The sequence below is a fragment of the Protopterus annectens genome, chromosome 14.part0 (genome assembly GCF_019279795.1).
Source record: "Protopterus annectens isolate FY-2018-M chromosome 14.part0, PAN1.0, whole genome shotgun sequence".
NCBI classification, from domain to species: Eukaryota; Metazoa; Chordata; order Ceratodontiformes; family Protopteridae; genus Protopterus; species Protopterus annectens.
Window position 1 is genome coordinate 174050809 of NC_056748.1, and position 27422 is coordinate 174078230.

A 27422-nucleotide genomic window follows, 5' to 3' on the forward strand; every position below is an offset into this window, starting at 1 on the left:
AGAATTTAGGTTCAGAAAGGTCATCGTGTCACTGTACTCGGCCCTTATCAGACCCAACATAGATTATAATGCCAGATACAGTAGTCCATAGAAAGAAGACAAACATAGCATTGCTCATTGAAATTGCTACACCCAGGCATAACTGTCTTACATACAGGGAGACACAAAGTCATAAAATACCAGGATTTGCAGGAAGAAACAAGGAAATAAGGATACCTAGACAGTTACAAAAGGAGTAAGAGCAATGAGTGTCATTAAAAAAAGAATCTTCAGGCTCATTTAGATATGCTACTGATGCATACAACTCCATATGAATTGCAGAAGAAGTCCATTCTGGGCACGTTGCAGGTACTGAGAAGAGCTAAGACCAAAGATTGAAACAATACTGATTTCATGAACTTTAATCATACTTTTACTTAGGAATGGGGTCCATTCCCATCGTGGTATTAGAAACCCAAAAGACTTGGAGAAATTAAACAAGTATAATGCCCCCCTTGGGTTGAACGTGACCAGACATATGCAGCAACTGGAACCTCCACAAAGGCTCCTTACAAAAAGAACAGAGCAAGCACAATGTCCTTCACGGATTGCCTCAAAGCCCTTTTTACTTGGTATCATACAGACTTCTAAGATGTGGTCTTTGCCTGGCATGCAGGGCATTCCTTGACCCAGTTTTTACAAACATTCTGCACAATATCAAAGCAAACAACATACACTAGATTAGAAGACCTAAATTCTGCTTGCGACATAAAAAGGACATGTTGGACATACGGATAAGTTTCTTAGAGAATTTCCATTCTCTGAAGCAGCTAAGTACCACTTGGACCAATGGATGAGTAGTCAGAAATTCACCCCTGGTCTGGCACCTATGTCTCTGGACACAGACAGGCAGTAAACCCCCCCTATATAAATTAAATTTGTGGGTCACAGTTGGGTTGCACAGCTAGGCTTATGAGGGCTCTAGTGGTCGTTAATCCAATATATACCTATGAACCTATATCAGCTATCCAATATATAATCCAGAGGTACACTTGCCAGCCTCACCTCAGAGATATGAGACACACAATTTGATTTAAACCATTAAATGAAATAAACGTTTAGGAGTCTCTTCATTTCAGGTGGCCAAACCAGTATGACAGTTGAAATCAGAAATATCCAGGTTATGACTCAGTTCAAAAGACTTGGAAAACTCCACCTCCTCTCAAACTGGTCATGAAACTGTAATAATGACAGCACCCTCACATCCTCAGGTTCCCTACCTGCATCTGACATTGTGTCACAACATTCATCCCTCCATATCAACACCAAAACAACCCAATCCATTCATCTCATGCAGTAGCCACTTGTTTGGATTCATCCCCCTTTTCTTTCAAAGCAAAAAAATTCCGAAGACATTGAAACACTCATAAACAAAGCCCCTACTGATGCCCCACTAGCAGCAGATGGCCTTTATGCCTGGTTCATTGTTCCCTGTCAGGACTATATTTTGCATACACTCAAATGGAGATTATGTAGAATGGAAAACAGCCATACTGAAACCTCTGACCAAAATCACTAAACACAACTCCACCAACAACTTCTGACTAGTCTCAAGTCTTCCAACTCTGGGCAAAATCCTAGAAAAACCTATTTGCAACAATTTGTTTGGAATATATTAAAACTTACTCAAGTTTAGCTCCAAGGCGAAATTGTTCTTGGACAGGTAGTAGCACAGAGAATCTATACACACTAATTGAATATGTCTTACAGAACATGAGCAGAGGATTAGTCATAGGTGCCCTTGTTACTGACCTCACTAAAGCATTCAGTGTAGTTTATTACATTTGTGTCATTCTTTCTTTCATCTGAGATCACCCCCAAAAGCTTTGAATAGTTCATATCTTTTCTTTCTCTTTTCTTTTTACAGACAAGAACACCGCTTTACTTACTCCCATGATCCAGGAGGACACTGGCTATGTACCGCTTTCTGCTCTGAGCTATCTTATTGGTAAAAGAGTTCTGCATCCTATCACTCCTGCAGCTGAACTATATCTGTGTACTTCTCAGTGAAACATCTCCTGCATCTAATTATAAGGACTATGACTTGATCTACAAGTTTGCTTGAAGTGTACTTGGCTTTGCAACAACTTTTATAACAAGGTATGTATCACCCCCAACTTTTAACAGGCTTCTTTCAAGCAAACACCATCCTTTCCCCTTCCTTAAAAAAAAAAAAAATTGTTTACTATTGAATTGGCGAAATGCCTGTGCTCGATCAGCATGTGGTTGAAAGACACTTTTCCAATGGGCAGAATTCCGAACAAGAAAACACTGACTACAGTACAGCAAATGGGCAGTGTAGGTTGATTATCGGAGTTCAGTATTGTGAAGGGAGATCACAGTTCAGAGTTTGAATTAACCCATTTCCTCACTTTGGTGTGATCTTGGAGTTGGTATTTATAATTTGTAGTGGGTGTGGGGGTGCAGGGGCGCTTGCCCCCTACAAAATAGTTAAATACATGTACCGTTGACTGTGGAATGTCACGGTATGTTAAGCTGCATAGCATGGGTGACTGATGTCACCTCCTGCTATGCCGAATACACCAAACTACAGGTGTCGATGTGTTCAGTTTTGACTTGGCTGCCTTTTCGATGGTACGGATTTAGCATTTCGAGTCAACAGATTCAGTTTCGTTAATTCAATAGTAAACCAAAAAAACCACCAAAGGCCTATTCTTATATTACTGCATTATTTTATTATAACTATTGTTTCCGAAAGGTTAGTAGTAATACCCCACTCGGGTATCATTGAAAAACTCATCAGCTTAAATGTTAACCCATACATCACAAGATGGGTTGCAAACTGGCTGAGTGACAGAACCCACAGGGTCAGAGTTGCTGGCGCCATGTCAGACTCAAAGCCTGTCACAAGTGGTGTACCACAGGGCTCAGTCCTGGGCCCACACTTGTTTGGCATCTACTTTTCCGAAGTACAAGCAAACACAGGAGGGTTATGGCTGACAAAGTTTGCAGATGACTGCAAACTGGGCGCCATAGTAGAAAACACATCTGACACAGATATCCTTCAGAAGGGTCTCACAGAAACGGATAACTGGTGCCAGAGCCATGGCCTAAAGTTAAATGCCAAAAAATGCATAGTCATACCCTTCGGGAAAAACAAGGTTACCCCTAGCTACCAAATAGGTGGCAATCCACTGAGCACAGAAGAAGTTATCAGGGACCTGGGGACCCAGGTTGATAGTAGTCTGTCATTCGACACCCTTGTAGCTAAAGTAGTTAGGAAGACCTTCTACATTGCCCACCTTATCATGAAGGGATTCTCATCTAGATCAAGGGAGGTCATAGTCTCCCTATACTCATCACTCATCAGACCAATGATTGAGTACAATGCCCCATTCGGAATGTATCTGACCCGACACTTGCAGCAGCTGGAGAGGCCACAAAAGTTCCTCACCAAAAGGATAAAGGGTCTCAAACATCTGTCCTATGCTGCCCGACTGAAAGAACTCCAGCTCCATTCAGTCGCTTACCGCTTGCTCAGAGGTGACCTTTGCCTAACATACAAGGCCATGTCAAACCCAGATTTGATGAATATGCTTCACCTCAAAAAATCTAGATCCGTCAGAGCCACAAGGGTGGGAGACTTAAACCTCGACACTGCTATTAATAGGACGTGCTGGAGGGATAGATTCATCACCCAAAGACTCCCTATGCTGTGGAATAAAATCCCAGTATATGTGAGGCAGAGCACCTCGCTGGCCTTGTTCAAGAGAAATCTTGACCAATGGATGGAAGATCGCAGATATACCCCAGGGATTACCTCAGTGTCACTGCTCAACAGAGGCACAGCAAAATAATGGGTATAGTTCCCCATACTAAAGGGGTGGTGTAAGCCACAAAACTATGGGCTAGGCTTGTAAATGCCCTCTGGCAGATAGCCTAGTATGAACCTATGAACCTATAATACAGTCTAACACACACTGATCTTTTTTTGTTATATAAATCCTGTTTAACTGTCTGTACGAGGGTGGTAACTCTGATTGGTCCTGGGTCTTCTGATCTTGCTCAAACTGACTCCTATTCAGTGTGTTTCTCTGCACCTTTCGTTTCCCACATACCCTCAATTCCCCAGCCACCCCCAACCTCCTCCATTTAATCAGCCTGTTTCCCACCCTCTCCTCCCACTTTAAGACACATATCCCACTTTTCTCAATAAAACAAACACATACTGAAATTCCATATACCATTATACTTATTCTTAAAATGTCAGATAAATTGTCTTTCTTCATGTTCTGCTTTTTCTTACTACTGTCCATCTCATCCAAGCACACACCACTTTCAAATCTCTTTGCCTTGGACAGACTCATTTTAATCCCATTTACCCTGAAGTCATTATACTCTCCAACTTCCTGTTCATTCTACCTTCAAGTACTACTATGAACATCTCTATACACCTCCCCTTCACCACCACTTTATAGACTGCTCATCCCAGTCTTGACATACAAAATTCTCACTAAACTGGCATTTTTCTACCTTTAAATACCTCATAAAACTTCCCAAATACCTCATAAGGTTCACACCCAGTAACATCAAGTCAAATCCAGGCCAAAAAGCACTTTGTCCTCCTTTATTAATGCACAGAGTATTAAATAGAGTAGATCAACTAAACTCTCATCTCTACACACAATCTCCAAATTATTGCCATCACAATCACATATTCCTCGCTTAACCCACAAGATCCCCCCATACACCACTTCTTCCCAGGCTACTACTTTCTTGATGCCAGGCCAGGATTAAGGCATGGAGGAGGTATTCCTTGTTTTCAGACATCAACATGCATCTCCTTGCTCAAAGTAATGTTTCCTCAAATTATCTACCAAATTGGTTACTATCATAAATCCACTAACTCTTTAGCTCCCTAAGTCTTCCAGCTGTTTTCTATCTAGTCCTCTTGCTTATTTATTTTACATTTGTTTACCAGGATAGTCCAAGTGGGCTAATTGCCCATTTTCAGCAGAGGCCCGGGGAGAAAAGCTCCACAGACAAAAACAGCATAGTACAATAAAACATAACACAGCATAGTACATTACAAAGACAAAAGCAGAATAACACAAAAATAACTTCAAATTATCAATCGGTAGTGTGCAGGTGCCAGAGGACAATGCATCTTAAATCCACAATATAGACTGGATAGTTTTTTATTTTTATTTTTTATTTTATTTGCAGTTTGTTTGCCAGTAGGTCCATTGAGCCACTAGGAGCCCGTTTTCAATGGAGTTCTGGGGACAAAAGCTCCAGTCAAATGAACAAACAAATACAAGTTACTTAGAAAGCAAGTTATAACAATAGATAGTATAGTAATACAGGTAAAAAAATGCAAAAGCAGGCATTCTTTAAAAAACAAATTATTCTGCAATCATATTTATATACAAAATCTATTGATTTTAACAGATGCTTGTAAAGGTGTTTTACAATCATATTTATATACAAAGTCTGATTCCAACAGGTGCTTATCAGAGTTAAGAATTCATAGGGTGGAGTTTGCAGATATGCTGGATCATGGGGGTAGCTTAAGTTAGGGGACTATGCAGGATGGGAACAGGAGCATTCCCATTGGGATGAAAGGTGGGAGTGGAGTATGGTTTTGAAGGAGAGGCTGCTAGTGGTGCGGATTGGTGGAGGGAAAGAATTCCACAGGAAAGCTTGGGAGAAGGATAGAAGGTGACTGCTTGGTGGACGAGAAGGTTTGTATAGTTCAATCAGATTTTGGGAGTTACATCTTAGGGATCTATTGACCAGATGCATTTTAAAGGTATTGGCAAGGGAGGGGCAGAGAGAAGGGTTAAAGATAAGTTTGTATGCTTGGGTAAGTTGAATATAGGTGAGGTAGCTGAGTAGCTATGCTGCTCTATGCAACATCCTTCTCCCCTACACTCCTCAGAGAACTCTCAGATCTACTCACCAAAACCTAATCTGTGTCCAAAAACCCAATCGCCCTGCTGGTCAACTCCTGCTATCCTTTTCCTTACAAAAAAATTTAATTCTCTTCCTTCCTCCTTAAGGACATGTGTAAACTTTGAAAACTTTAAATCTCAGTTACATTCCTACCTTTACTCTAACAGAAGATGCACCTGCATTCTCCCCACCTAGTCCTATAATTCTCTCTCCACCTCTGAACCCCTCTCCAGCTATATTTATTAGCTTCTCTAGCTCCTCTAGCTATGATCTATAGGCTACCACACATGTACGTATTGTAAATATCAAATTTGTACTATGTACCTAAGAATTTACACCTCTCTAACATGAAATGTAACTGTTAATTGTTCATTAATAATGTGTCTGTATCTAAAGGTAACATGTACCTAAGAAATTACACCTGCTCTTTAACATGAAACATAATTGTAAATTGTTCTTTTCTATATTGTACCTCTATCTAAACTTTGTAACATGGAGCTTTTCTCCCCGGGCCTCCAATGAAAACGGTCTCCCTGAGCCCAGTGGACATCCCCAGTCATCAAACTGGAAATAAATAAATAGTTCTAGCCAGTTAGGTTTGTGAAGGGCAGTGCAATGGTGTGTAGATCGGTGGCCTGTTGCAAATTTTGAAATTTTATTGTAACAGGAGGAGAGTTTTGCTTTGAAGGAGGATTGTAGGTAAGTAAGGAGAGGGGCTCCATATAGGAGAGATGGGATAAAGTATGTTGTAGAGAGTATTAGTTTGGTGGAAGGAGAGATAAACTGATTGTGACAATAGAGCATGCCAAGTTTCTTATGTGTTTTATTTATATTTGCTTGTAGGTGAATATCAAACTTGAGCTGGTCATCGATTATGACTCCTAGTAGATGTTCATCGTGCATACAGCTGCAGTAATCACATAGGGTTCTCTGCCATCAGGCGGGTCCTCGGTCGGCCGAATTCCAAAGTCTAGGTCCAACGTCGGTTGTTGTCGCTTTCTTTCCTGACGTCAGAGAGACAGGGGTATATAAGACACACCTGACACCATATTTTTCAGTCTTTTTTGTCGCACGGTGCCCGAAGCAGAAGCAGTTCGCAAGTGCCGGTCGGCCAGCTCCTGAATTTATGAAAAATTGGAAACCGAAGTCTTCTTTAAAGCTAAGTATCCTGTTGGGGAAACTTTTCTTGCCTCAGACCGTTGTCAGACAAAGTTAACAGTTGTATTTCTTGTGGGAAGCAAATACCGCATAAGGATTTCCATTCCCTCTGCATACCTTATTTAGGCCCAGACCACGACGTCTCGGGCTGTCACTTTTGCACTACTTTCAATAAATGCACTATTAAGCATCGGGCGGAGTTCGCCCAACATTACTTTGGTAAAGCCTTTGATTATAAAATGTCGGAGACTCCGACTACCATTTTGTCCAAAAAAACGCAAGGACAAGGACCGACACGCTAGGTCTGCGGCCTCCACCGACACCACGCCAAAACCGACTGCACGTGGTCCAGTTCTCAGCAAGACGCCTATGCAGTCCCTGACTACCGACGACACTTCCTTGGCGGTGTCTTCTGTAACCGAGACCGCAGGTACCTCAGCCCTTTCTCAGACTACAACCGAAGCCACTGTGAGTGAGCCTCCTAATGTGGACAGGTCCACTTCCACCCAGGGTGTCTTTAGACCCTCATCTTCCTTTTCCATTAAGGCCTTTACTAAGTCCAAATCAGCCTTGCATCCCAAGAGGCCTGTTGCACAGGGCCCACCCCTAGGCCCCATGCCTAAAAAGCAGATGCTTAAAATGGCTGAGGATTTAATTACTCTTATCAGGGGTTCCCAACCCCCTCCAGACAAGAGACCCAGAGTGGAGGAAGATTCTCCCTCTTCTGAACAGGGCTCCATTTTCTCAGAACATTCTGATGTAGAGGAACACTCGTACTCCCCTTATGAAGATTCCGATGCAAAACAGTCCATTCCTTCTGTATCTCCCCCAGAGGATTTTTCTTTTGGGGAAACCTTGCACACCTTGAGGGAACACTTCCATTGGGAAGGCCAAGACTTTTCTGATTCCAAGAAAAGGCTTAGGGAATTTCTTTTGTTACCTCAATACAGACTCTGGCTATACCTCCTGTCTTGGACATACTTGATGATGTTTACTCGGAGGCTTGTCTTAATCCGGATTCCCTGCCTCCTGCCCCAGTCAAACCTGATAGGTACTACAGAGTTCCTAACTCTCACCACTTTCTTTTCAAAAGCCATAATGCTGACCCTGAAACCATTTCTCAAGGCCCCAAGGGAATGAAGGCCTCTACTGCCAAGAATCCACTACCTTCCGAAAGAGAATCTAGATCCTTGGACAGGTGGGGAAAAAAGGTATACACCTCGGCCACCCTAGCCATGAGGGCCTTAAATTGTCAGTTCCATATGCTTAAATATCAGCAGTTTCTGTTATCACAATTAAGAAATAAAATGTCTCAACCTGAACAACCAGATTTGAAGGAATTGCAGGATATGATGCATAGTGCAGAACAGGTGGGTAAATGCACCTTACAATGTGGCTATGATGCCTTAGAGGCCTCAAGTAGAGCTGCTGTTACAGGATCAGTCATTCGTAGACATGCCTGGCTTAGGGAACAAAGCTTTCCTGACCATGTTAAAGCTAAACTACTAGATGCCCCTTTACAAAAGGATGTGTTATTTGGTACTAATGCTGAGGAGATACTACGGAAAATGGAGGAAAAAGCTAAATCTATGCAAACTGTCAAGGCTTTTCTACAGGTACAACCACCTCATTTTAGCAGAAATTGACCCTCTAAAAACTGGTCCTTTCCAGCCACGGACAAGCCCCAAAGAGGTAGATACAGGCGCACTAGGGGCAGAGGAGAATCTCAAGGATCGTATAGAGGCAGACAATGGCAAACTCCAGCACCAAGAGGTGGCGAAGACAGTGCACAACAATACAGAAAACAAACCCAATGACTTCCTCCTTTTCATGCCAAGCAAGTCTCAGCTGGCAGCTCCCTTGGGAGGAAAGCTGGCATTATTTACAAGAAATTGGCATATTATCACAACACACAAATGGATCCTGGACATTATAAACAGAGGCTACAGATTTCATTTTCACACTCTTCCAAAAATGAGAGGCATGCCAAACCTGCCACACAATCAAAGGGCAGAGGCACAAATACAAATTTCAAAACTCATGGACATGAAAGCTATTCAAGAGGTACCTACTCACGAACAAGGTCAAGGTTTTTATTCCAGACTATTTCTGGTACCAAGGAAAGGAACCGACTGGAGACCCATTTTGGACTTAGCATCTTGAATTTTGGTATGAGTAGAAATGTATTTAGGATGGATAACATTACAGCAGCTTCTTCCCATGCTGGGCAAGGAGTTTTGGCTGGTAACATTGGACCTCAAGGAGGGATACCTGCATGTCCCAATCAGACAAAGCTGCAGAAGATACCTCAGATTTCTTGCAGGTTCAATCCACTATCAATTCTCTGCATTGCCCTTTGGCTTCTCTACTGCGCCCAGAGTATTCACGAAATGCCTGGCATCAGTAACTGCCTACTGCAGACTTCAAGGGATACAAATTTACCCTTATTTGGATGACTGCCTGATCCAAGCGGATGGCAAGCGCACACTTCTGGAACATCTGGCTTATACAACACGGTTACTGAATTCTCTGGGATACACAGTCAACAAAGAGAAATCCAGGCTAACACCATCTCAGAAAATAACTTTCCTGGGTGCCAACTTCGACACAAACACCCAGATGGCCTATCTTACACCAGAAAAACAGGGGCAACTAACTCAGTACTTCAAAATACTAGCAAATTGTACCAGGCTTACTGCAAGGAAAATCCTGCAGGCTCTGGGCTTCATGGCATCTTGCATTCTTTTAATCCCATGTGCAAAGTTGCATATGAGAACTTCAATGGTACCTAAAAAACCTATGGTCTCAACACAGCCACAATTTGGAAACAATAATACCAATAATTCCATGTTTGCAAAAGGAATTTCTATGGTGGGCCCAAGTATGTCAAACAAACACAGGTCTCCCATTCTGCAAGCCTCAAGCAAATCAAGTCATCACAACAGACGCCTCAGATTACGCCTGGGGGGCGCACATGACAGGCAGGTGCATTCAGGGCAAATGGTTCCAAAAGGAAAAGCACCTTCACATCAATCAAAAAGAAATGCTAGCAGTGATAAATGCAATTACAGCATTCAAGGACCTCCTGCATCCAGGACAATTATTGATAAGAACAGACAACACCACAGTAATGTGGTACATAAACAAGGAGGAACACATTCATACCCCCTGTGCAGACTAGCCATGACACTTTTTGGCTCTGGAATGGCAAATCGAACTTCAAGCACAGTACTTGCCAGGTTTGGAAAACACGCTGGCAGACAATCTGAGCAGAAATATGACAGATCCACACGAATGGAAGTTGCATCCTCAGGTATTTACAAAGATAATCCAAGCGTGGGGGAGGCCAGACATAGATCTCTTCGCCTCCCACAGGAATCATCAATTGGAAAAGTTTTGTTCAAGGACCTTTCATCCAAAGGCCTGGAGAGTGGACGCCCTTTCATTCAGTTGGACAGCATGGACAGTGTACACTTTCCCACCTCTGCCTCTTCTGCCCAAGGTGCTCTTGAAAGCAAGAGCAGACAGACCAAAGATGATACTGATTGCTCCAGACTGGCCAAGACAGCACTGGTACCCACTCCTGAGGAGCCTAACACATACTCCTCCCTGGCCTCTACCTCTAATGCCTCTTCTGCTGACTCAGCACAGCTACAAAACTCTTCACAGTCAGCTGAAAACACTCAATCTCGCTGCATGGAAAATTCCTTAACACCACAACAGACCCTACTCCCCAAAGAGGTGCAGGATGTCATTCTGGAGGCCAGAAGGCCATCCACCAGAAAGGTTTACTCCGCAAAATGGAAACGGTTTTGCTCTTGGAATGAGAAAAAAGGCCAGGACCCTAGAAAACTGAATTTGCCTCAGGTATTACAGTATCTAGCTGAGCTGCTGAACAGTGGACTTTCATTTTCCTCCATAAAAATCCATGCCTCAGCCATTTCTGCAGAATTCAACACGGATCCACCGTTATTCTCTCACCCACTTTTACGACAGTTCCTCAGAGGGGCTAAGAATATAAGACCATCAAGGAAACAACCAGTGCCAGCCTGGGATCTTAATTACATTATAGAAAAATTAACATTGCCTCCTTTTGAACCAGCGGCCTCAACAGATTTGCAATATTTGTCCTGGAAAACAGCTTTCCTTCTGGCCATTACCTCAGCTCGTAGGGTTTCGGAACTACAAGCCCTCATGGCTGTGCAGCCCTTTCTCATCTTCCATCAGGACAGGGTTTCCCTTTGAACCAACCCATCATTTATGCCTAAAGTGGTATCCAGGGTAGCTTTGAATCAAGCCATACACTTACCTACCTTTTACCCCAATCCTCAAAACAAAGGGGAAAGGCTGCTACATTCCTTAGACATCCATAGACAGCTACGTTATTATTTGGACAGAACAAAGCCTTTCAGGAAATCAGAACAACTTTTTGTGTCCTATGCTGTAGGAGCTCAAGGGAAGCCTGTTTCCAAACAGACAATTTCAAAATGGATAGGCCACTGCATAAGATTTTGTTACTCCTATCATGGGAAATCTGTCCCTACAGGCATCGGACCCCACTCCACCAGGGCCACTGATACCTCTACAGCCTTCCTCAGAGGAGTTCCTACCAAAGATATTCTGGAGGCAGCCACTTGGAGTTCTGTACATACCTTCACAAAACACTACCACCTGCCCTTATATTCCAAAACTAGAGCAGGCTTTGCCACTGCTGTGTTGCAGGGCATTCTGGCTCATCCCAGTTCCATCTAGTGCCAACCACCCTGTGCGTAGCTTTGGGATTCTACCCATATGTGATTACTGCAGCTGTATGCACGATGAACATAGTACAGTTTTGTACCTACCATAAATGTAGATGTTAGAGTGCTAATACAGCTGCAGTACAGGTTTTCCACCCTCCTTCCCCTCTTGGTAAAGGACTAGTGGCTAACACCTCCTCTTACAACCTAATTTGGGTTATCCTCCTATGGTGTATTTGCTTGCAACTACTGTTTTTTGATTACATTGCATTGCTTGAATATATATATATATATATATATATATATATATATATATATATATATATATATATAAAATTTATGTATTGCCTTCCTTCTGGGGGCACCTGACATCTGGAGCAAGAAAGACTGAAGAATATGGCGTTGGGTGTGTCTTGTATACCCCTGTCGCTCTGACGTCAGGAAAGAAAGCGACAACAACCGACGCCGGACCTAGACTTTGGAATTCGGCCGACCGAGGACCCGCCTGACGGCAGAGAACCCTATGTGATTACTGCAGCTATTAGCACTCAAACATCTACATTTATGGTAGGTATAAAACTGTACTTTTTGCATTATGTACTATTCCAAGGGGTGTACTGTTCTGGCTGGTGATGGTAAATGTGTTCTTGTCTAAGGTGGTGGTTTTTGAAGGTGTAAATAACAAGTATGGTTTTTGTGGCATTGAGTGAGTGGTTGTCTAGCATCCATCCTTCAGTTAAGGAGAAGGCGTTTTGGGTTAGTTTTGTTAAAATGGGGAGGGAGGTGGCCGAACAGATTATAGTGGAGTCATCGGCATAGTGGATGAGATGAGTGTTAGGAAATGACTGATAGAAGTAGTTTATGAAAATGTTGAATGGTAGGGGCCCAAGAATGGAGCCCTGGGGTACTCCTGTGGGAGTATTAAGGAAAAGGGAGGTAGCTTTTTTCCATCTGGCTGCTTGTTGTCTATTTGATAAATAACTGGTAAACCATTTGATAGTGGTGAGGGATAGGTTCAGTTTAGAGAGTTTGGTTAGGAGAAGGTTGTGAGAGATGGTGTCAAATGCCTTAGAGCTAATAAGAGGGTGGACACAATATGGCCAGAGCTACAGGCTTTATTACTAGTTTCAAGGAAGGAAAGGAGAGAGGTTGCAGTGCTGTGGCCTGGCCTGAATCCATGTTGTGTGGGAGTTAGGATTTGGTTACTAGTGAGATAGGGCAACAGTTGTAGGTGGATGCATTTTTTTTAGCAGTTTTGAAATAGGGGAAAGGATGGCAATTGGTCGAAAATTAGGGATGTTATTGTTCCCACCTTTGTGAAGTGGAATAATATAGGCCTTTTTCCAGGGTTGGGGTTACCTGGCATTCTGTGATAGACTGGTTTATCAGGATGCAGATGGGAAGGGCTATGGCTTTTGCAGATATCTTTAAGAAGTAAGAGGAAATTTGGTCTAGGGCATTGGAACCTGGTTTCAGCTTTAGTAGGAGTTTAATAGTGGAGATGGGGATGGGTTGTATGGAGAAGGGAGGGGGTTTGGAGGTGGAGGTACTAGAGAATGAAGAGGTACTGGGGGAGGAAGAGGCTGGTGACTGTTGATGTGGAGGTAGGATGGTTAGTGAAGGAGGTAGTTAGTTTGGCAATGGAATCAATAAAGAGGGTTTAACTGGGTAGCTAGGTCAATGTCGGCAGCATTTTGGTCAGGGCAGGGGTTTTCTTTTAGAGATTCTAGAGGGGTTTAGTTCTAGAGCTTATTCCAAATACATATAAATGAGTAGGTGAGGAATACAGTGAAATTATGCAGAAAATAATTTTTAGTTTGTGTCTTTCGGCTTTTCCCGGTTAGGGGTCGCCACAGCGGAACTCCGGTCCGCTAATGATTGGTAGTGGATTTTTACGTACCGGGTTACCAGCCCTGACGCACAACCTTCAATGAAGGCTTGCAAAAATGGATAATGTCAGTGTTTCTATAGTAAGTGAAATTTTGCAAGTCTAACTTACAGTATTTGATAGGTGAGCTGAGAAAAGTGGCAGATGTAAGTCACACTAGTGGAAGAGGGTGAGAGATAGTACGGTTGAGGAGAAAAGTGCGAATAGATACAATGGGGTAAGTGGGAATGCGAAGGGGGTAAAGAAAGAGAGGTGAGAGGTGAAAGTACTTGCTTAAGTTTAACTCATTACAGCTGAGTGACGTATCCAGGCGTTTCTGCAGTTACCTCCTACTGCGCCTCTAGGCGTCAAATATTGCCTGTTCATATTTGCATTTATAATTCCAAAACCATGTTACATACAAGGTATCAGAAAATTTTATCTTGAAGCATACATGATGGCAAACACAATTGTATTGATATATCTTCTCTATCAGTGGGCATTTGTTAAAAATATAAGGTGAAAACATTATTTTTTAAATGCTGAAGCCATGCCCACTAGGAGTTAAAGGTACACCCACAAAAGAGCTCTACTGGAGGGAATGAGTTAACCAGGGGAGGTACAAGAGCATTGCCAGTTGTTGGCTAGGTGGGTCCTGAAGTTTTTTTGAACATGGCTGAGTTGGTGGTATTAAGGATATAATGGTGGATGGAGTTCCAGGCTTTGGAGATTTGACAGGAATATAATAAGTCTCTGTAGGTATTATTGGATTTAATGACCTTTAATAGGGATTTATCTGTGGATCTTAGGGTTCTGTGGTTTGAGTATGGTTGAATAAGGTTATGGAGTATGGGCAGTTTCCAGGTTTGGTAATGATTGCATGTGCAATGGTTAGTTGGTAGAGAGAGAGAGAGGAGGTTGGGTAGTTCTAGCCAGTTTAGTTGATGTTCTGTACAGTGGTGTGATCTATATGGAGGATTTGAGGCAAATTTGGATTTTATTATAGCAGGCTTCCAATCTAGCTAGGTCTTGCTTTTTTGAGGTTTGTGAAGATAGGTGAGGTGTATAACAAGATGGAGAGAAAATGGGTCATGGGAATGGCCTGCTTGGTAGAGTTTGTTAGGAATTGCTTGGTCCTGTACAGTGTGCAGAGTTTGGTATGTGTCTTTAATAACTGCTGTGATATGCTTGTCAAATGTAAGCTTACTATCGATCATTACCTCTAGTAGTTTGGTTTGAGGAATGGGCTCTATTTTGGTGTTATTGGCTGAAGATTGTAAAGGGTGTTGCATTGGTGGGCTTTTTGTTGGTGAAAAAAATTAGTTTGGCGTTGTTGGGGGTTAGAATTAGTTGTTTGGAGAGGTAAGATTCTATGTCAGTGAAGGATTTTTGTGTTAATTCTTGTAGATGTGATAGTGAGTGGGCAACACATTAGTGTTGAATCACCTGCATATTGAATTGTGGTTGCCAGGTTGGTTGCTGTATGTAGCTTGTTGGGGGAAAACTGTAAAGAAAAGTGGACCAAAACTGATCCTTGTGGAACCCCTACTGTTATGGGCAAGCTGGGAGGATAGATCACTTTGCCACTTCACAGCTTGTCAGTCTGACAGTTTTGAAACGGAGAGAGAGCAGAGTGCAATAGATTTTATAATACTAGTTCATTTAGGAGTTTTTGATGTGATACTGTATCAAATGCCTTGGACATATCTAAGAAGATGGGTGCACCTTGTTGCCCATCATTTTTAGGTGGTTAATAGTGTCAGTAAAGCTTAGTAGGGCAGTAGTTGTTGCCTGAAGCCATGCTGGTAGTTAGCATATTATTGCATGTAAGGTAATCCATAAGCTGAGTGTGGACACATTTTTCAAGGATTTTAGATGACAGTGAAAGGATAGCTATTGGTCTGTACTTTGAAAATTCTGTTGAGGCACTACTTTTTTTTTGAAGAGGAATGATGTATGAAGTTTTCCAAAGTTTGGGAATGTACTGTTCTCTGATCTATTGATCAAGAGAGATAAGATAGGAGATGGTGCCAGCTGCTAACCTGAGGTACATGCTGGGTAACTGATCATTTGCAAGGTTTGTGGGTTTTAGTTTGTACAATAGTTTTACTACAGTAGAAGTTTGGATGGGCTTAAGGGAGAAGGGAGTGGAAGTAGTTGAGGATGAGGGTGGAATGGATGGTGGGGAGGTGTCTGCATTATTTAACACAGATAAGTTGGAGTTTGTAAAAAAAAAAAAAAGAGTTGAATTGGGTGGCTAGCCTATCTTTGTTGTTGGATGTGGTGTGATATGGAGTTGTAGATTGTCCAGGTTGAAGTTTTTTTATACTACTACAACATTTGTGGGGATTAGTGTGGTAGGATTGAATATGAGTATATTAGTTTCTTTCAAGTTTTTTTTATTTGGGATTTAGATTTGTTTCTTAAGTGATGGTAAGTTTCGAAAGAGCTAAGCTTTTTATTGGTGTGGTAGCAAATCCATGCCTTGTCTCTATCCTTAAGTAGTTTTGTTGCTTTAGTCAACCATGGGATATAGTTGGATTTTTACACAATTTTTTCTAATAGGAGCTAAAGTGTTTAGGATCTCAAGGAATTTCTTATTGAAGTATTCAACAGAAGAGTCTAGGAGTTGTGATAATGAAGACCAGTCAGTGTTGTAGCAGAGATTTAAAGGTGATTGCTGAAAAGTTTTTTATTGCTTCTAATTTGTCTTTATAGTTGATTTGGGGAGGTGTGTTCTGCATCTAGGTAGAAAGCTGGGTAGGTGATCACTCAGGATGTCTGGGAGACAGCCTGAGTTATAGACTAGAGAAGGTTTATTGGTTAGGGTCCAGTTGATTATTGACTATCAACCCTTGTGTTTATTCATCCTAGCAGGTGAGTTGATAATTTGGGTATATCCATAGAGATTAATGGGATTAGAGGCACTGTCTGAGGAGCAAGTGTACCAATCAGTATTAGTCTCCCATAATTATGGTCTCTTGGTTGAATGAAGAGGGTGACCAGGAGATAATGTCTTCAATTGTTGAAAGGTTGTTGCCGGGAGGGATACAGAGTGAGATTATAATTATATGTTTGTTTGGATTGATTTCTAGCTGACAGATTAGTATTTGACTGTTATTTAGATCAGGAGGGTTTGGTTGGACACTTAGGAGTTTCAGGGAGTCTTTATACAGAATTACTACACCTCCACCACATTTCTTAGTTCTATCCAGTCTGTGGATGTTGAAGCCAGGAGGAAGGATTTCATTGTAATTAATGTGAGGCTTGAGTCATGTTTCAGTTATAATACCTATATCAGGAGAGTAAAGGGAGATGGTTGCGTGGAATTCATGACTGTTTACTACACCTTTTATATTCATATTGATTAGACTACTGGGAGTGATACATCTAAGGTTAGAGATTTATACTGGCTGGGAGGAGTCTGTTAGTGTTTGCTGGGGTGGATCAGGGCCAGGGTTTGGGTGTATGCCACCACTTTAGTTGTGTTTTTTTTTTTTGAGGGAGTGGGTGGGGTGGTTTGGGTGGGAGCTTTGTAACCTTAAGGACCAGATTTGGGAGGGGTAGTATGGAATGGTGTCTATAGGTGAAAATATTTGTATTGAATAGATTGAAGAGATCAGGAGCAACAGAGATATTGTATGTTGTGGCATGGGGTGTAGTGGAGTAAGGATATGTGGGGGAATGATTTGGTATTATATACTTGTGGTAAGATGAAGAAAGATGGTAAGTGAGAGGACTAGGAACATCTGTACATAAGACATAGTTATAAACTAGGTAAGAATTTTGTGGGGGTTAGTTATTACATGCATGGTTTATTTATGGTAGTATGTGGTTTTAATTTAGTGCAATAGCTGTTTAGGGAGGTGTACTGGAGATTAGTGGGTTGGATATGTATGATAATATGGGTCTGGAGGGTTATGGGTAGAGATTAGTTATTTGGTGTAAGGGGTGTGGTTAGGGCAGGGATTGGCTAATAGGTCTAAGCGGTGTTGTAAGACTGAGTATAAATGTAGTTTGTGTGAGGGTGTTGGGAATTTGGGGTAGGGTAAGGGAGCGGGGTGAATGTAGCAGAACAAAACTAGGTTCGGAAGTCATCAGTAAAACCAATCAGACCCAGGTTTGTATCCATTCAGAGCTAGGAAATCCTGGCTATTCAATTATTGACAGTGGAATATTTTTGTTTAATTTAATGTTTTGTAGAATTCTGTCCCATAGAATCTAAATTGACTGCTGGAGTACGTTTTGGGTGTGAGAGTGTCTAAGAAACAAGAAGAGGGGGTGGGGACCAAAGCACTGTTGTCCTCACTAGGTGTGCATGCCACAGTAAAATTGCTAATGCTGTAGAAACAGACTTGGTGACAAAACATGTTCTAAGTTAAAAAAGGTGGGAAGAAATACATACAATGCTGCCAGAGTAAATATAGGTTTGGATTTCAGGAGATGTTGGCAGTCTTCTGCCTGTTTTGAGCTATTAACTGTAGAAGGAGCTGAGCGAAAGCAGTGCAATCTTGTGGGTTATCTTTGTTGGAGTGCACACCATGCAGGGGATAATAGGGGGAAGTTGCCACTACAAGAACTGCAAAAGTTTCATAACCCACTCAAGGACTTAAGTTCCTGTTTGGAGCATCAACAATCTTATTTTTGGTGATTTTAACCCCAGTCACCTTTGTCCACAGAACTGCATACTTGAACTTCTTAGTGTATTTAATCTCACACAACTTGACCCTGAATCCAACAGGCCCAATCCTTCCCTCATCACTCCACTCACAGCTTGATCTTATAGACAACCACTCACTTATTTCTTGTATCTCTATCCACCATACTATAATAAGTGATCACTGTCCTACAAGCTTCAACTTCCACCTTGACTGCAGAAAGTCCCCTCCAAAACTCATTAGTCTGCCATAAATCTCAAGTAAACATTAACAAACTAAAAACATATTTATCCTCTCTCAGGATAGATGGGTCCCTATACTTTCTTCCTCAGACCCTAACAATGCTGCCCAGCTCTTCATCCAACTTCACATTTAGATACAAGACTGTACAAGCCCAAGAAATACAACTGGCTTACTCATGAACTCAGAACTCTCCCATTTATCCATGAGAAAGCATGGAACTCCTGGAAATGTGACCCATCTCCTACTAAACAACACTCATCAGAAAATTGTCCAAACAAGCAATTAGATGTAATAAAACATCTCAAACTTCTCTCTCACTTTTCAAAAGGAATTTGAAACTCTACCTTAACAATCACTGGCTATGTACCTGTACTAACCCTGACTAAATCTTCTCATATTCACTTATCCCACCTCATCCCTTACTATCTCCCTTTTATGTATCAATAAACTACATTATTGCATATATCTTACAAGTATATATCTACATCATACCTCAGACTCTTACAAAATGACCATGTTAATTCTACTCTGTACCTTACAAAATGACCATGGTAACACCAATTTGTACTATTGAATAAAAACAAAACAAAAAAAAAAAAACATTTTTTTTGTAATATTGCTATCTCTATTATCTGTATAACTCCTGTTTTTAACTTTGTAAAGAAAATCTGTATTATTCTTGGAGCTTTTCTCTCTGGGCCTCTACTGAAAATGGACATGTCTCCAGCTAGACTAGCCCGGTCAACAAATGTAAAATAAATGATAAATAAATAAGAGACATCATATGAAAACACATTGATCAAACATATTTTTCACTCCCCTAAACAGTTCACAGCGGTGAGCTGGTTAACAGGTTGTGAAACTCCTCCCACTGCTCACTCTTCTTCTTTTTCATCCTCAGACTTTAGTACTCAATTTCTACCCTCCCCTCCATCAGCTAACGTAGGCAACCTCTCATCTCCTGTTCTACTTTAAAAAGATTTTAACCAAAGATATTATACCTCTCCCTGAAAACCTAAGACTTGACTCCTCTGTAGGGAGTACATTGTTACTCCCATGTTACTTATCTACAACCTTTGCTTAACTCAAAACTGTATGCCAAATACATGGAAAATAGAAAAATCATACATCTCACCAAAACATCCAACCTCACGTTATCTTATGATTACCACCCTAACCTTGGAAAATATTACAAAAAATGGTCTGTAATCAACCCTCAAACTACATCACTCAGTAGTGCCTTCTCTCTTCCAAGCAACATGCACTTCTACTGCAATCTGGACCTTCACTGATCACTCTGGAACTTCACAAATCACACTCTTTTAGCTATGGGCAAAGGCATCCTTACTGGAGCCATATTTTTAAACCTTATCAGAGCCTTTGACCTAGTTGACCATCCAATCCTATTTAATCACCTCAGTGATATTGGGATTCGTCCTGACGCTATTCACCATTTCCAAAATTACCTAACCATCCAACATTTCTCAGTAAATTTTAACAGTGCACCAGCATCCACTGCCTTACTTAAAGAAGTCCAAGCCTCCACATTGTCAAATGTTTTCTCCATTTGTATCAATAAGCTTACACTCCACCTTCACCAGCTTCCAGTCTTACTATATACTGATGACATGGTTATCTTTCTCTCCAACCACACAACCTACTCAGTTTAACATGATCTGCAAATAAAAATGCTTTTCCTCATTAACTGTCTCAACAGCAAAAAAACTATTAACTAGTCAAAAACTTAAAATATACTCTTCAGAACCTCCAGCAAAAGGCAAGATAACCCCAACTCTTCTTATTCTTGACCACCTTAATTCCATTAAGAGGTTAACACTTTCAGATACCTAGGAATTTGGCTTGATCTCTCAATTAGCTTCCACCATCACCATAAAAACACCAGAAAAAAGAAACATCCTACTCTTCTGAGCCAACAAAATCTCTTCTTGTTCTTCTCATCTCCAACCCAACAAGAAATGCTATTGGCAAAGGGATTTTTCTAACTTAACTTAAGTACAGCCTCATTCTTGTAGCATTTGCTTTCAAAACAAATTCTAACATCATCCAACCAATCTCAACTCTACCTTCTGCATCATTACCCTTTCCCCAAAGTATGAACACTGCTGTCTTACACTTGCCAAAGTCAACTGGCTGGCAGTTCAGCAATGAGCCAAATATCTCCTTGGCTCTCAAATGTTCTGGCTCCTGAAAGAAAACTCCTACCCTTCTCTTTCCTCCAGTTTACTTAGCATCCATCATATAACCTTAGATATCACAGCCACTCAGGACCTCTCTTGCAAGCTCATAAAACCAGACTTCAGTGCTCTAACCATCCTCTTTCTACTCTTTCCTAAGTTCTGGAGGGATCTTCCTTCAAATCTTAAGTTGCTGTCTAATTAGTCCTCCTTTCAAGCACAACTAAAAGAACATTTCACAGCACAAGCTGCTTGTAAATGCTCTGCTTCGGGTCACATAACTAGTCTCCCTGATCTGTGACACATACTTATTATCATTTTCACTATAACATCTCTTGTCTAACATAGGTTCTTAGGTTCACAGGAAATTACTAGGCTAGCTGCCCTTGCAGACTATTAAGTCTAGCCAGTTTCCCTTTATGTGATCCAAATAGCCTATCCCATTTGGTTATTGACTGGCTTTACCCATCCCATGGCCGACAATTATACATTAGCCTAATGAGAATAACAGAGATCATACCATAGATAATTTGAGAGGACCCATGAATGGGATAAAGCATTTAGGAGCTGCACTGGTTCATTAGTACAGTGGCAGTCCTGGTATAATTTCTGCTTCCCATCCACAGATGTCTTTCACTTGATAATGCCCAGGGATGAACTTTATGTGGAAGCAGTCTGTTCAACAGCAGCTGTATCCTCTGAAATATATCTGTCCCTCCCAACTGTTGATGTTGCAGAAGAGATTTAGATTCCTATAACAAGTATTTCTTATGCCATTTGACATAATGATGTGCAGTAAATTCATCGGTAATGGGTTGGAGGATGCCTTGTATGCCAGACACAGGTCACTACTTAGCAGCCTGTAGGATACCACGCATAGTGACATGTTGCTTAGGTCTTGTATCCTTTTAGTAAGGCATCTCTGTGGGTGTTCCAGTTGTTGCATGTGCCTGGACAGATGCATGCCAAAGGGGGCATTATATTCAATTGGTCTAATCAGGGCTGAGTAAAGGGGGACAATAAAATCCCTAGATCTAGACTCATTCCCTTTCTTTATAAGCTGTGCAATATAGAAGGCCTTTTTTAAAACAATTGACACATGTTGGTCAAAAGTTAGGTCACTGTCCAAAAGTTCCTAAATCCCAAACAACTGTGTCAACTGTTAGGGAGTGTTGTCAATGTGGCAGTTCCCTGGGGTAGATGACTTCCCAAAATATACAATGTATTTTGGCATTTAATTTCAGGCCATGATTTTGACACCAGTTTTCCTAGCTTGCAGTCATTAGTTCCTAGTTATTAGTCATTAGTTAAACGTGTCACTACTCTAACTGATGTAAATTTTATACATATGGCTTCTGCTGACTACCTTCTTGTACATCGTGTGTGTATGTACCATTAAGAAGTTAATGGCACGCAGAAGTGTATAAATACTGAGCACATGCAAGCCTGACTACCATTTTATTGTAAGCTGTTGAGATGTTAGTATGTATGTATGTAAGGTCTGTCTGTTAAATCAGTTCATTTATATTTTATGATGCTGCTATCCATCCTGATGTGTTCCAATGTAATAAAGCATCTAAACTAACTACCGCACCTTGTTATCTAAGTTAGAGAGGGACGAGCGACATGGTGTCAGAATGGGATCCAGAAACAGATTCCGGACCGAGAAGGCACTCAGTTAAGACTGGAGGAATATATAGCAGTGAATCATCCCTATTGCATGTATGATTCACCAAACAGGTCAGAAACGAATTTCAGATATTAAAACTTGCTCAAATTTCTTATTTACAAAATATGAACGAAGCATAGAGAGTGTTCTAAATGATACTTAATATGTCCGATATGGATAAAAATTTGAATTACTACGGAAAATGTTTGAAATAAAGTCCGAATTGCTAAAACGAATAAAAGAGAAAACTCTTTCATTAAGTATGTATTTTTAATATTAATTAAAGATATCTGAGTTATCAGAAGTGTATAAAGTGTTCGCATGTTTGTACAGTATTAAAGTTACTTTGCAGAATACAGCCATTACTGAGCATATTTTGCAAAGTGCAGTGTTTCAAAGAGTTTATTGTGTATTTGAATGTTATTATCGGCTCACAGAACAGTTAATTTGTACATAATTACAAGAGCCATATTTTCAATGCATTTGTGCATACTTTGTGGGCATGGCAGACAGATTTCGAAAGCCCAGTACACTTGTGTTTGACAATAATATTGCAGAGAACTGGAGTGTTTGAACAGGAGTATGCCATTTTCATACAGGCTGCATTTTCTGATAAAGATGACCATACAAAGACACTTCTACTTAATTTAGCTGGTTCAGAAGCCATAGAAAGGGAGCATTAATTTGTGTATGCACCTGCTATCTTTGCAGGAGAGGGGAAAACCATCACATTGTGGTACCAGCTGAGTCAAGGGAGGACCCTGAGTCCTTAAAACATAAATTTAGAGAATTGTGCAGCCCTCAGACAAATGTTACAATGGAAAGGCACTGATTTTGTACAAGGGATCAAGCCTAGTGAAACTTTAGCAGCATATATAACTGACTTGAGAAATGAGGTTCAAATGTGCAGATTTGGTGATTTAAGGGATGAGTTGATAAAAGACAGACTTGTGTGTGGTATTATAGATAATGCTGTGAGAGATTTTGCTTCATGACAGTTACTTTGAATAAGGCCATTGAGATTTGTCAGATATATGACCTTGCAGAAAAGTGCACACACATGCTAACAAATGAGAGATGCATGCTTCCAGTAACTTCCGGAGCTCATGTTGATAGTATGCAGCACATGGTTTAAAGAAACAGGCCCAAGCACATGGCAGCAACTGACCCCCTGGAGCACTCACTGGTAAACCCCAGAGCTTTCCTGCAAATTCCAGAGTTTGCACATGGTTTAAAGAAACAGGCCCAAGCACATGGCAGCAACTGACCCCCTGGAGCACTCACTGGTAAACCCCAGAGCTTTCCTGCAAATTCCAGAGTTTGCACAGTCTCAAAGAAAGTATAAGAGTGAGTCAGCAAACTCAAAGCATGGGCCCCAATCCATTTTCATTGCCAGCTGTCATAATTGTGGTGGAAATTATGAATCTAAAAGGGAAAAGAGTTTAGCTTTTGTTCAACAATGCCACAACTGCAATAAGTGTAATAATTTCAAAAGGTTTTGTAAATCAAAAGGCCCACATTCTTTCATTAAAATGTAGCATTTTAAGATGCGGGTTAATCAACTAGAAAGCTGCAACCCTACTCTCTATGTTGATGTGTCCGTGCTTTATGAAAGTAGTCAATGCAGTAGACTAATGGGCAATGAGTGAATTATTTTGTACTGTTCAGCTAAATGGTAAAACCATAGAGCTTAAAGTTGGCACAGGTTCCAAGTGGAATTTTCTGTCAGCAGCAACATTTACTAGAGTGTCATGGAGAAAGGCTTGATTTGGCAAGGTGCGAGAAGTTGTTGCTTATGGAGGTGAAGAAATTCAGCCTAAATGCTCAGTAGTGCTTTCATGTTTCTCTGCTGGGAAATGTTATTACTTGTTATATTATGTGGTCATGAGGCATATCCTGTCATTATTAGGGCTCAGAGACCATTTGAAAATGAGACTGCTTTCATTTAGTAAGGAAGTCCATGTTCGATTGAAAGACCACTACACCAATTTTGCCCAGTATATTTTTTCTACTTATGCTGATCTTTTCAAAGAGAAACTAGGCAAGATTCCAGTTGTGTACTCCATAAAGTTAAATCCAGATGTCAGTCCAGTTATCAGGCCAGCTAGGAAAGTTCCAGTAGCTATGCATGACAGAGTCAAAGCCGAACTAGATAAAATGGTGCGACAAGGTGTGATTTGTCCAGTTGATGAACCTACTGAATGGGTATCTTCCATTGTGGTAGCAGAGATGACATCAGAATATGTATTGATCCACAAGATTTGAACAAAGCAATAAAAAGACCACACCATCCAGTGTGCACAGTCAAAGAAGTCACAGCTCTGATGCCAAATGCCAATTTTTTGTTTCTGTCTTAGATGCAAACAGTTCATTTTAGCAAATTCAGCTGACACAAAATCACCATTGCTCACTACTTTCAGTAGCCCATTTGGAAGGTACTGATTTTTGAGAATGCCATTTGGGATATATTCTGCACTTCTGTGAAGTCTTTCAACATGCAATGGAGCAAATTTTTTCTGGGTATTCTTGTGCTATTATAGTAGATGACATACTAGCAGGAGGTAATTGTGAAGCTGAGCATGACAGAAACCTCAGAAAAGTTCTGGAAAGAGCATGTCCTGTGAATCTTAAGCTCAATCCACAGAAATGTAAATTCAGGCTACAAGAGGTTACTTATGTTGGTCATTTATTTACCAGTTCAGGCCTACGACCAGACCCTTCCAAACAGCCATTCTCGAGATGCCAGCTTCAGACAACATTCAAGCTCTGCAACATTTTCCTGGCATGGTCAACTACCTAGGCAAGTTCATTCCAGACTTCAGCCAACTATCAGCACCGCTTACAGCTGACATGTAAAGATGTGCCCTGGTCTTTGTTAGAACGCCACCAAGGAGCATTGCATGTCCTGAAACAAAGAAATGCTAGTCCCCCAACTCATACTAGGATGTTCACAAGCCAGTTACTCTTTCATGTGATTTGAAATTTGCTCTAGGTGCAGTCATTCTACAAGAGGGTCACCCTGTTACCTATGCATTGATAACTCTTACCCAAACTGCCAAACTGAAATACAGTAAGCTCCGATTGAGAAACTTTTGGCAAGTGTTCGCATGTTCAAAGTTCCATGATTGTTTATGGTAGACCTATCCAGATCAGAACAGGCCACCAACTTCTAGTCACTATCTTGAGAAAGCCTACGCATTCAAATCTAGGCAGACTGCAACATGTGATTTTGAGATTGCAAAAGTATAATTCACTCTTGTCTACATCAAAGGCAAACTTCTTTATCTTGCTGATACATTATCCAGATCACCCAGAAACGCCACTGAACAGCGTGAGAATGAGAACCTTGATTTGAAGTCATGAAAGTGAGATTTTTCTTTCTCAAATCAGCTGAGAGATCACACAACCACAGATCCAGTTTTACACAGGCTCAACCACTTTTTTCAACTAGAATGGCCATCAAAATTGCTGTTTCTAAGGCCCAGAGTACAACCTACGCCTAAAAAACGACAACCCAACCTCAAGCTCCTGCTTCCATGCCTCAGTCTCAGATGCTTAAAATGGCAGAAGACCTTATCATGCTGATTATGAGAAGCCAGCCTACCCTTGCTAAAGGAAAAGAGACTTATCCCCAGCAGCTTTATCTGACCAAGAGTCTGACTGTGAGGTTTCTGGATATGAAGACATGCCCTTATCTGCTTATGAGGATTCAGATACAGAGGATTTTTCTTTTGGTGAAATCCTACATGCATTGAAAGAGCATTTCCATTGGAAATGCCAGGATTATCCATAGTCCAAAAAGAGATTTGGGGAATTTTTTGATTTACCACAGCACAGACACTTAGCTATTCTTCCTGTTCTGGATGTTGTGGATGATGTTTTTATGCAATCCAGTCTAACTCCTGACACTCTACCTCCTGCTCCCAGGAAACCTGACAAGTACTACAGAGTCCCTGACTCACACAAATTTCTTTTCAAAAATCCTACTGCTGACCCAGAGGTCATCTCCCAAGGACCTAAGGGAATAAAAGCGACCACAGCTAAGAATCGCACCCCCTCGGACAGGGATTCCTGAGCTTTAGACAGATGGGGTAAAAAAAGTATACACCTCTGCAACTCTTGCCATTAGAGCATTAAATTGTCAGTTCCACATACTGAAATACCAGCAACATACCAGCAACATACGATGGAACTTATTAAACAAAACCTATCTACCTTCGCTAACAGTGCAGAAAGTAAAGAATTACAGGAGCTTATGCATTCTGCAAGCCAAGTTAGTGAGCATACCTTGCAATGTGGGTCTGACACCCTAAAAGCATCCTCCAGGGCAGCAGTTGCAGGTTCTGTACTTAGAAGGCATGCTTGGCTTAAGGAACAGACCTTGCCAGACCATGTCAAATTAATATTATTGGATGCACCACTGAACAAAGACAATCTGTTTGGCACCAAAGCAGAAGAGGTTCTAAAAAAGATGGAAGAAAAAGCTAAGTCTATGCAGACAGTTAAAGATTTTTTGCAAGTCCAGCCTCCAAGACTCAGGAGGCATTGCCCCTCAAAACACTGGTCCTTTCCAGCCCCCTCAAGGCCACCTCAGAATAGACCCAGGGGAAACAGACTCCCCCCAGACAACAGTCTCAAGGTTTGCACAGATCTAAGCAATGGAATATCTCCACTTCTAAAATGGGAGTGCTAAGCCACCCCCTTATGGAAAGAATTCACTATGACTTTTCAACTCCACCTCTTACCTCTGCCCACCTGCTTATGCCCCTAGGAGGAAAATTTGCCTCCCATGCAAAAAAACTGGGCCTTCATAACCAATGATCGATGGAGCCACAACATAGTGTTCCAGGGGTACATATTTTATTTTTATACACTGCCAACCCCAAAAGGGTTCCCAGATCTTTCTCCAAACCAGTGGGCAGAGGCACAAAACCAAGT